Here is a 12,026-nt window from a genome sequence, read left to right on the forward strand (position 1 = left end):
CAGGCCGACAAACTTGTCATGAGGCCCATAGATTGTGGCCCTTAGGGTTAGGCAATACTGTGGACCAATGAAGGGGAGGGAGAAGGACAGAAACTGGAAGGTGGGGGGGTATAAAAGACTGGTAAAGGTACCATAGAGTTTGTGGCATTTGGGTGAGTTCAGAAGGTTTGGAGCTGGACACAGAGACCAGATCGAGAATGGACGGTGGAACGGAGCATTGAGGAGTTTGTAGTGGTGACTGTTACAGGTGATGTGTTCATAGTGAGAGAGTAGTACCAAATGGTGAGATTGAGGCTGTGAATGAGCAAGTGTTTGGTGGCCTGTGTGTTAGTAAGAGGGGTGCGTGTGAAGGAGGAGATAGATGCAAGAGAAGAAGGATGTGAGGAGGAGGAGGAGGAGGAGGGTGGAAAGTCGAGGGGAGTGAGTGGAGCTAGAAAAGAAGAGGAGAGTGAGAGAGGGACACTAGCCAGAATAGACCAGACTAAACAAAAGGCAGAAGGAACATCAGGGAAAGGAGATGGGGGAGAGTGAGTGGGTAGAAATAAGGGAGCTGTGTACTTGTTAAGGTACAATACCAAAAAATATTATTACCTAACCTGACCTGGGGAGGATTGGTATAGGTAACGCCTAGAAGAACCCCATGGGTAGCCAGCTGGAGAAGGCTACAACCTTTAGGCCCTTACAATGTCAACTAGTGATCAGTGACCACTACTGTCAAAAAGCTAACTAATCAGGGTTAAGGGATGCCTGGGATGGGGGGGGGAGCCGGAAGCTCACTGGTGTGATTCAACCCCGGATCATCCTGTTTCAAGTCTGGATATGTTATCTTGTGTTCAATAACAACCCTTGAACCATACTTTTGCATCTGGCAGTTATGAGGCCATCTATGACAGACATTAGGTGGCAGAAAACTGCATTACTGGGACCTATGAGGCTGCTCTTGAGATTACGATGGCAGCACCTGGATACGAGAGGTTGTACCCTTCTTATGATGACCATGCCACCTCTGCATTCTCAAGCAGATTTTTCCATGCCTCTCCTACCCCATAGAGTCTCTGCAATCAAGGCCATCATCTTCTTGCACCTAGACTATTCTAACTCCCTCTATCTAGGCACACTTACTTCTCAACTCAGAAAGCTCCAATGGATCCAAAACGCTGCAGCAAGGCTCCTCCTCGCAATCTCCCCAGAGAACATATATGATTTGATTTGAGGGGTGTGGCCTGAGCTCATGTAGTACAGATGCGTCCTGCACAAGCTCCCACTGTGATCCTGAACTCCGATCCTTAAAGCAGCAAGATAAGACCATTTTTTTTTTCAAGCAAGTGTGGCAGCCACAGCCATTTTGGAAGGGGATCTGGTGTACATAATTAATGAGCCGCAGCACACAAACACTATGTGGGCTTTGGACTGACCACAATGGGCCGAGAGGTTAGCACTGGAAACACTGGTGGCAATTCTAATTGCGGATGGAAACCACAAGGGAATGGGTTGCTTTCCGACACCAAAACACATTAGTACACCTGAGACTTGGCACGACCACAGAGCTTCACAAGCTATCGAACACACGGCGGCTGCATGGTGTAACATGAACCCTGGACACCAGCTGAGAGACATGAGGCCTACTGCTGACCCAACCTCTGTCAATAGCTGTGCTGGAGCGTGATACACAAATGAAACTTCCTCGCACACGCTGCTGACCACACTAGGATATAAACCACATACTGCCCCTAGGTAAGAGCATAGGCCAGGTGGTGCTGGCAGCACAGACCATGCCAATTAAATAAATGTCCATCAGCAGATAGCGCAGGAAGGACATAATGCGTCCCTGTGATATCCCCTACAAAGAACAAGCAGAAAGGCTCAATTATGGACTTGTTTGGGGCGCAGGCGAAAGCACAAGAGTAGGGCACCTCGGCCGGACTGGCTCAGAGCGAACCGATGGCGCCACTGGGAGACCTACAAGAATCCAAGATACTGGCCCCCATAGCGGATCTGAAATCCTCACTGGAAGTGAAGGGAAAATAGATGCGGTAAGCAACAATATGCAGCTTTTTCGACAGGATGTACGCTCGATCGCAGAGAGGGTCACAACAGCGGAGGCAACTCTGAAAGACATAGCTACAGCCACAAGTGATTTAACGGCTATGATAAGTGCTGGAGTCACGAAATGCCATACTGGAATCACGAGCTGAGGACGTGGAAGGCAGGTCTCGTAGAAATAACATAAGGGTACTGGGACTGCCCGAAGACACAGAAGGCAGAGACCTGACCGGTTATATCAAGAACCTGCTGTTGCAAGAAATTGGCCCCAAGAAATTGTCACAAGGGTTCGTGGTAGAAAGGGCACACAGGTCCCTTCAGAAGAAACCACTGCCTGGCTCATATCCTTGACAAATTATCGCAAGAATCCTTAGCTTCAGGGACAGAGAGGTGATACTACGATTCTCCAGGGAAGGTGGCACAATAAAGAGAGGCAATGCTAAAATAGCAATATACCTGGACTATATGCCACTGGTGCAACAGAGGGCGGAATACATTTGTACCTATCCAAGCACAGCTACCTCAACTGAATATAAAATGCATGCTGAATACATATAGTTAAAATACAGGCTGAAGATTATCTTTGGGGGAAGAACTCACTTCTTTTAGACACCAAATATGTGGCTTGAACACAACACCTTGGGGAACGGAGACGGGGGGGCGTGCCCAGCAGCCATGCAGTGAGGATGACCTAAAAAAAAAAGCTCCTTCTTGATCCGACAACATCCGTGGGAAAACGCATTAATTCAACATCAGACAGCCTATTAATCAGGGAATGTAGCACAGCGTATGGACATGATGGAACGGTGAAGATTGTTTGAGAAGAGCCCCTTCGCGAAGAGTTCCTGTCCTGCGGTGCACTACGACCAGAAAATGGCAGCCGACAATAGGACAGAATGAGAAAATCGCCACAGCAATTACAAGGGACTCCCGACAACACTACAGTGGGGAGAAAATATACATATCGCACATCCTCTTACAGTGGGGCTCTGAGTGACACCGACGGGGAACGTTGGAGAAGATGCAGCTGAAACGCCGTAAGGACCCGGATTGGCAAGAGAACCCAACTAGTGTCTCTCGTAGACCTCATAATTGACACGCACAGGCAGACAGAGATGCCGCACTATGGGAGAAAGTGAATAAATAGAAGGCGATAAGCGGCCAGAAGGTAAGCCGCACTCCCGTGCTACAGAAATCATTATTTCGAACAGCAGAAGAAAGGGAGAGAGAGAGAGAGGGAGGCTAGTAAATCGGGAGGGGTGAGGACATGCACAATGGAGGATGTCCAGCCCAAGAGAGCACCCCAGCTGTAAAACATTCCCCCCTAATATATACACTGAAACGACCCTCCCAAAAAAGGTGTCAATAATTGATACTGAACTTACAGGAAAGGAGAGAGGGTGCGCGAGGAGCGGTCAGCATTACCATCAGTGCAAGCTATAAGCGCAAAGAAGATCAGTGACTATTGTAAGGAAACATGCGAGAATTTGGTTGACACCCCATAGAGAAGACCTAGCAGAGGAGACAACAGTAACACAGTATCAAACATAAAACAGAATATATACATACACTAAAAGCTGCATTACAGACACATAGTGGACAACTGATGGCAAGTAAAGGCAAGGGAAAACAGACCACGCTTCAATCATTTACTTAAGGTGCAACAGAAAACAGCCAAGACATGGGAAAACAAATTGGGTATACAACCTACTCCAGCAGATGGCGAACAACAAATCCTGGCTGCCATTGCTGCGCTACGGACTGCATGAGAAACTAAGATAGAAGCTGTGGAAATACATGTAAACGTGCTGCGTCAAGATGGGCAAGCGCAGTTGGAACACACAGGTACTGTGGAGAAAAAAGTAGAAGAAAATTGCATTAACATTAGTAAAACGCAAACTAAAGTCCACGTACTGAAACAACAAGTCAAGCTACTGGAAGAAAGAGCAGAAGATGCAGAAGGAAGGGCCCGAAGGAATAATGTACGGTTGATTGGATTGCCTGAGGGAATGGAAGGAACAGATCCAACCACTTATATAGAAAACCTTTTGGTGCAAGAGGTGGGCCCAGGCAACTAAACATAGGGTTTCACTGTGGCGAGGGCGCACAGAGCCTCAACAAAGAAACCCCCTCCAGGCACACCCCCAAAGCCAATTATAGCAAAGATCCTTTAATTACAAAGATAGAGAGAAGATACTAGCATTCTCTAGGAATGGAGGTGTCATGCTGAGAGCATCCGCAAAAATTGCTCTCTATCCAGACTATACATTCCATGCCCAGTTTAGCCCCACCAAAGAAAGGCTGGGAAAAGCAGGACTCAAGTACATGCTCATTTATCCTACAAGACTTAAAATCCTAAGACATGGACGCTCTTTGTTTTTCAACAGCCCAGGGGAAACACAAGATTGGTTGGACAAGGAAAGGTTAGCGAAAACACCAGAAGACGCTGTATCATGAACGGAGGGATTGATTTAAGATTATGAGGAACTAAGTTGGCTTGGAAGAAAGCAACTGCATCAATAGCTTCGAGACATACATGAAAGAATATCCACTTAACCTACTGCAGATAAATGCAGGCAGAAACTGAGATTATTACTTATCAGAGTTTTGTTGGAGATGAACACACGTTAGCAGGAAACACCATAGGTCTCATTATAGAGGTATTTGGGGCACAATAGGCACTGGCATCACTACCCTTATTAGTAGCAGTCTAGGGTGCTTGTTTGAAAGCGCCCACTCACAGGGCACCAGAGTCAGTAAGAGTTGGGAGGCGAAGTGCTAGATGCAAGCACACCTTAGCATGCTGGGCACAGCTGGGTGACAATTTCAAGTTGGGAAGGGGGACCAATTGGGAGGGGGGAGTTAAACGGGAGTTACGACTTTTGTCAAAGCACATAGTACAAAACACGAAGGAAAGAACGAAAAATACCAGACACGAATTGAGAGATGGGTTTGTGGTTTTAGCAAGTAGACTAGTGACCATATATATCGTACTAGACATGGCGAACAACATTAAGCTAATAACATGGAATGTGAAGGGGTTGAATAACTTTATCAAGAGCAATAGAGGGCTAACGTGCCTTTGTAGACAGAAAGTAGATGTAGCTCTCTTACAAGAGACACACCTCACTGAAGACAGACAAAATGCATTAGCTAGGAAGTGGAAGGGACAGGTAGCAGGCTCAATTTAATCAGCTTATTCGAGAGGAGTACTAACCTGGATAGCTCAGACGGTACCCTTCAAAATATTACAGACCGAAATAGGCAAAGAAATAAGAATGGTAATAATAAAAGGAACACTGGAGAAGAGATACATATGCATAATGAACACCTATGCACCTAATCATGATGCAAACAACTTCTTTAGAATGTTAGAGCTATGTATATTAGAGTAGACGCGCACAGAGACAATATTATAATATGGGGTGGGGATCATAATTGCACATTGGACCCAAGAGTAGACAGATCTGGTAAAAAACATAAAAAACCATCCCCAACAGCAAAGGTACTCAGTGACTTAATCCACTCCTTTGCAATGGTAGATATTTGGAAGTATATCCACCCAGACATGCAAGACTACTCGCACTACTCGGCACCACATTATGTACATACTAGACTGGACTATTTTCTTACTGGAAAGGAAACTTTAGGGGAATTTACAGAAGCAACATATAAAGGGCGGGTCTTCTCAGATCATGCACCACTGACTCTTAAATGGCAGGTAGCACAACCCAAACCACCGGTCCTGACTTGGAAGCTTAGAAGTGAATCCCTCTGAGATGTAGCTGAACACAAATCAAAGAATGCATAGGCCAATATTTTTACTTTGAGCACAGGTAGTGTGAAATCATCGGGCATGCTATGGGAGGCTTTTAAGGTGGTGGTAAGGGGTGAAGCCATGACCAGATCTGGGGGAATTCAAGCAGAGTTAATAGAACACTTGCCAAAGCAGAGAAAGAACTAGAAGACCTAGATCGAAGCAGGGAAATATAATTAAGATTAGAATACTTGAAGTACTGGGACAGGCTTGGAAAACAAAGTTACACCCGATACATAGGAAGGCAGCATTCAGAGGGAGACTTCTGGCATGGTTATATAAAGGAGATAGTCTGTGATATCATTTGCGCAGGAAAGGACAGACAAGGCCACCTCTGTAACATGAGGAGGCAGTTAACACGACCTTCTACGGCTATTACACTGACTTCTACACGGAAATAGTTACAACACAATACCCAGAATTGCAGGAAGCTTTTGAACGGATTCTGCTACCATGTCTAAGTGGTTATAACAGAGGAGGAAGTATCTGTTTCGATCAGTGCGCTGCCGACGGGAAAAGCACCTGGGTTAGACGGATTACCAGGTGAGTTCTATAAAACATACGCAGAAGATCTTGTACTGACAATGGTGAAACTGTTCAACGAAGCATATGAAGAAGAAACATTGCCAAAAAGCCTTAAAGAGGCAGTCATTATCCCATTGCTAAAGCCCAACAAGCCTAAGACGGAATGCAGCTCATTTAGGCCCCTTTCTCTACCAAACCTAGACAGCAAGATGCTGGCGGCGATACCTCCAAGTAGATTACAGATCATTCTTGGGAAGTTGGTACATCCAGATCAAACTGGTTATGTCCCAGGGAGGAATATGGCTTGGAATTTAAGATGCTTACACCACGTGATCGATAACACAAGCTTTTACCAACACCAAGGTGTGATGGCCTTATTAGACGCAATGAAAGCATTCGATTCTGTGCAGTGGGAATGGCTATATAGAGTTTTAGAAAAATTTGGCATTGGGAAAGGGTTCATTAAATGGGTCAAATTATTATATAAAAGCGCCAAAGCTAGAATATGGTCAGGAGGGGTATATTCGGCCAAAATTAACCATCAAAAAGGCACCCGACAAGGTTGCCCATTGTCACCACTATTGTTTATCCTAGCAATGGAAGCAATCGCAGCCTACCTAAGAACTGAATTTGGAGAGTCGGGAATAGAGATAGATGGGATTAGACATTTATTGTCCATGTACGCAGACAACATGTTATATACGTACAACAACCAGACGACAATTTGCAACACATATCGGTCACGCTAGATACGTTCAGTGAATTATCTGGTATAACAATAAATAAAGGGAAATCTTGTCTGTTCCCCTTGGCAGGCCTAAAAGGTCTGAAAAAAGAATGCCTACCGAGATTATTATTGCAATTGAGCCCTGAAGACTTTCGATATTTGGGGATAGCAATATTCCATGACCTGCTAAAGGAGCATAATGAGAACACACAAAAAGCATTGAAAGGAGTTATAAACTGCATGAAGTTCTGGGGGAAGTTCCCGCTGAGCAGCGCTGTTGAAAATAGTGGTTTTGCCCAGACTATTGCATTATTTCACAAACATCCCATATAACGTACCCAAACTTTTTTTTTTAACTAGACATGGAGTGTAGGAAATTTATTTGGCAAAACAAACTGAATAGAATCGCCCTAAGAACACTCCAAAGAACACATGAGGAAGGGGGGAGGGGGTTTAAACCCCAAATTATGAATTATACTACATAGCAAGTCAATTACAATTTGTAGTTGGATGGTTAGCAGATGACCCTACTATAGACGCACTTCTTCTACAACCGGCAATGAAGCAATTATACTTAAACAAAGTACTGTGGGCACCCACCCCGCACGTAGGTCAACGCCCACTGCTGATAACATTGGGCAAACAAATATGGAGAAGGGCGTGTAAAACGTGGGACATAACTGACCCGATCTCATTGCAGATCCCCCTGGCAGCAGTAGTGGTAGAAGAGAGACAGTTGAATTTATAGATAAGGAAATATTGGGAACCAATTGGGTAGTGAATATAGGAGACATGGTACGTGGAGATGAGCTGTTGGACTCCAAAACACTTACAGAGGAAGTAGTCATAAATGACGGGCAATTCTTACTGTAACTCGCGATAACACATAAAATTAAGCACAGGTGACCGGAGATACCCAAATTGGTGATAAAACATGATGTAATAGAGACAATATATGATATAGCTGAGGTGGTCATACTGTGTCACGGTTGTATGACATACTCCTTGCAAAACGTATAACTAGACCAATAACAAACAAAAATGTGAAACTGATATGCACCAATGCAGAATGGGGCAGGTTAATGGGTTACCATAATAAAGTTTGTAGGAACGCTAAATTACAGCTAGACATTACGTATAGGGCCTATCTAATGCTGCATAAGGAGCTAGGTTCAAATGTGCAGAAGAACAGAAATGCCTTAAGTCTGGGGACATTGAGGCTGGGATGCTCCACATGCTATGGTCGTGATTTAAGGTGCAGCCTGCCTGCTTGGGCTATTCCCACACACCACAAGGAAAAAATGCATAACTAACCTAAAATGAAAGACCATGCTTACATATTGGCGAATCAAAGACTAGAAATGCAATGGAAAGCAAAAGATACGCCTTCTTTTGAAGTGTGGTGGAAAGATTTGGAGAAATAGATACTAGCAGAGACGACAGTGTGGTTACAGGCTACTTGAGGCGTCAGTGATGAAAAACACTGCGGAAATCACAACTTGGAACAAATTGACAGACCCTGCTTGCGTCCAGACCTTAAAGAAACTCTGTTTGGATTAGCAAGCTGATGGACATTCCACGGAAATGTGAGATGCAATTGGAACTTGTTGAAGTGTGTTTATGGCAGAACTGACAATGGTGGGGAGGTGGGGGGGGAAGCACGAACATATTACAGATATGTATATGTTGAACTGTTGATGACATTTTTTTAATAAAAAACATTTTTTTTAAATAAAACTTGGGGAATGGAGACAAAGAATACACTGGAGGCTGCAGAGAACCACCTACTTGACTCCCGACCGGTGGCAAGGATGGAGTGGATAGGGACTGGAGATGGCGACTAATTTGGGACGCCCCGGACACAGCCCGCCGAAGTGGCCTTGCCACAATGCATTTGCATTTGCAAACAATCAGTCGATCTAAAGAAGTGGACCCCAGCAGTGCAGGGAGCGATGAAAAGACATGTTAGACTTAAACTGACGTATTATGCATTGTTGTGGGAACACCGCCGCATGGAAGCTGTGCACGATGGGGGCCAGCTGTGCCACTACTGGGTGGAGCTTGGACAACCCCACACTTGGTGCTATTTGAGGCCAGACGTTTGTTGGTGTAGCCTGGTACACAAAGGCCAAGTATAGCTTTGGCGGTACAGGTATGCGGTACGGGATTCTCTGCTGGGCGATGTTTAATCCCTGGATTTAGGGGGCTGTTTAACTTGTTTTTGTTTGTTACATGGAGCTCCAAAGAGGTATGCTAAGGGGGTGGGGAGATATGTCTGGTCACAAGGGGAGAAAATATTGAATGGGTAGAGTGTAATTAATGGGGAGGGTAGCAAAGCTGGTACATGGTCATATGGACAGGCACGGGGGATGAGACGCGGCCCAACATGGAATCATTCCATGACACAAGTAAAGTTTATATCTTGGAATGTGAGGGGACTATGATCATATATAAGAAGAAATAGGGTGAGGCTATACCTCCAGGAGGGAAACTTATATCTATAGCATTGCTACAAGAAACCCATTTGTTACCAGAGGGATAAGAACAGCTCCTGTCAAGATGGGCTGGGACGGGCTATGGCTCTACTTTTCCACAATTTGCTAAAGGTGTTCTTATATGGGTGGATGCAGCTGTTCCCCTGCTAGTGTCGCATGTGGTGACAGATGCAGATGGGAGATACGTGATCCTTTGCGGCCACTTGGGCCAAAGAGAAGTGTGCATTGTAAACTCTTATTTTCCCAATAATGCGATTTCAACGCATGATCGCTCTCTCGGCACTGAGGAGCGAAACAATGCTTCTCTGGGAAGGTGATTTTAATTGCATGCAGGATGTGCCCCTAGACAGATCTGTGCCCCCTCGGAATGGTCCCCACTCTGGCTACGGAAGCATTAAATGCAGCCTTATCTGCGCTAGCTCTCACAGATATCTGGAGAGAGCTGCATCCGAATGTTAAGAGATACTCATATTACACATCTCCACATGAATTGTACACTAGAATTTACTACATGTTTGTAGGGGAGGAATACCTTATGGAATTTGTCTGCAGACAAAATATGGGAGGCACCATGTCAGACCACTCACCGTTGTTGGCTGTATGGGATATGGGGGGTTCTAGATTCCTTATCCTGACGTGCCGTATGCACACAGACTCCCTACGAGATGGGCCATTTAGAGATGCTCCTCGTCAGTCTATAGTGCAATACTTGGAAACCAACATTGGCAGCGTGGACAGCTGGGGCACATTATGGGAGGCATTGAAGGTGGTAGTAAGGGGTGATATCCTAGCAACGCAGGGGGGCACACGCAGAAGACTGAGGGCTGAACTGGAGACATTAGAAGATAGGATTGCTAAACTGGGAGCCCAAGGACCTGTGATAGGCCAGCTTAATAAAGAACTTGTGGAAATGAGACTGTCATGTGCCCAGGCAACGGTTAGACTTGCTAAATTTGTTTATGAAACATGGGTGGCACAGACTAAGCACTTCATTTTCCACATGGATTGAATCCAGGGGATAGACGGGGTTGCTTGTACAGCTAACCCATGTTTTCCCTTGCACTCTGCACCATCGTAACTTAGCCGAAGGCACAGCCTCCCTCCCACACACACCTGCACTCGCATATGACACAAACACTATTGCACAACACCTTTGCCATAAGTAGGAAACTACCTTTCACAACAAAATATTCGAACTGTAGCTACTCGCATAATTTTCTATCCACTTAAACACAACCCCACTGCTTAGTTCATAGTATGTGCTTTCCGCCCAGCCACATGCCATCCTGACATGGGTGACTAGCAGGGTCTTGGCCACCCTCTCATAACTTTAATGGCTGAAATGCACACACGAATAATAGCACCTCCCAACTTTCCCATATCTGGACTTCGGTCCCTCCAATGGCGTTCAACCAACAGCATGATGGGGGACATAATTATGGTGAAATGCGCTATACAAATGACAGAATTAATGGATGAATGCCGGGCACATAATGCATTGATAGTTCAAAAAATCCATTGCCATGCTGTGGCATTTGTGCAGTATTTGACATATGATGGCAACACTTTGACATGTGGACTGTGCCAGAAATATGGGACATGTACTGGCATAAAATGGCAATATGGGAGCATTTGATGATGCACATGGCAAATACACGGTTTTACTTTGCATATGCTGACCGTACTACGCATAAGGGGCATTTGCTGGGATGAGATTGCATTTTGGTGAATTGACATCCCTGCAGGTACCATTAACTGTAGTTTGAGACTATACTCCTCGCATTCCTCATTAGAGACGTTTGTCGTTGCTGTACACCATAAATCAAAAGTGACTAATCTACCATTCTCTGCTTCATTGTTAGAAATGCTAGATGTGGTCATGGTTAAGACACTTAGGGCCTCATTACAGGTATGGTGTTTAAGTGGTAAAAGAGCGGTAAATCCGTTACCACCAACTTTACCACTACACTAAATTATGAGGTTGGGCCTGAAGTGGAGTATTTACCTCCAGAAAAATCCTGGAGCTGAATCCTCCCACTCACTGCCGAGAAATCGGCAGAATTACTGCAGCTGTAATTCCGCCGCTGTTGTAATTCCGAAAAAAAAGCCCCATTGAGTCCAATAAATGGGGATTTACACCGCCACCGCCACTTGTAATCCCGGGATAATTCAGCTGGACCAAGTGGCTGTTACAGTGATTCAGTGGGTGGTATTCCGGCGGATTTAACGCCGGGATTACGCACAACTCGTAATGAGGCCCAATCTTTGCATTTGTGACCTTTGTTCCAGCTGGTGAATGCTAGTGATCAATCTTGCCCCAATCTTGCCCCGTCTGATTTGTCGATTTGCTGATCGATTGCAAATGATGTTTCTTATGGTCTGTACTTGCTCTTAACTCCAGAAAGTATAGTAAACCAAT

At 45.1% G+C, this 12,026-nt stretch overlaps 1 protein-coding gene across 2 annotated transcripts in view; it reads left to right on the forward strand.

The window, feature by feature from the left end:
- Nucleotides 1–12,026, forward strand: part of TRAF7 (TNF receptor associated factor 7) — a 932,052-nt gene that overhangs the window by 41,100 nt on the left and 878,926 nt on the right. The gene's annotated exons all lie outside the window — the stretch shown is intronic.

Source organism: Ambystoma mexicanum, chromosome 2q (genome assembly GCF_040938575.1).
Source record: "Ambystoma mexicanum isolate Mex_15411 chromosome 2q, UKY_AmexF1_1, whole genome shotgun sequence".
NCBI lineage: Eukaryota > Metazoa > Chordata > Amphibia > Caudata > Ambystomatidae > Ambystoma > Ambystoma mexicanum.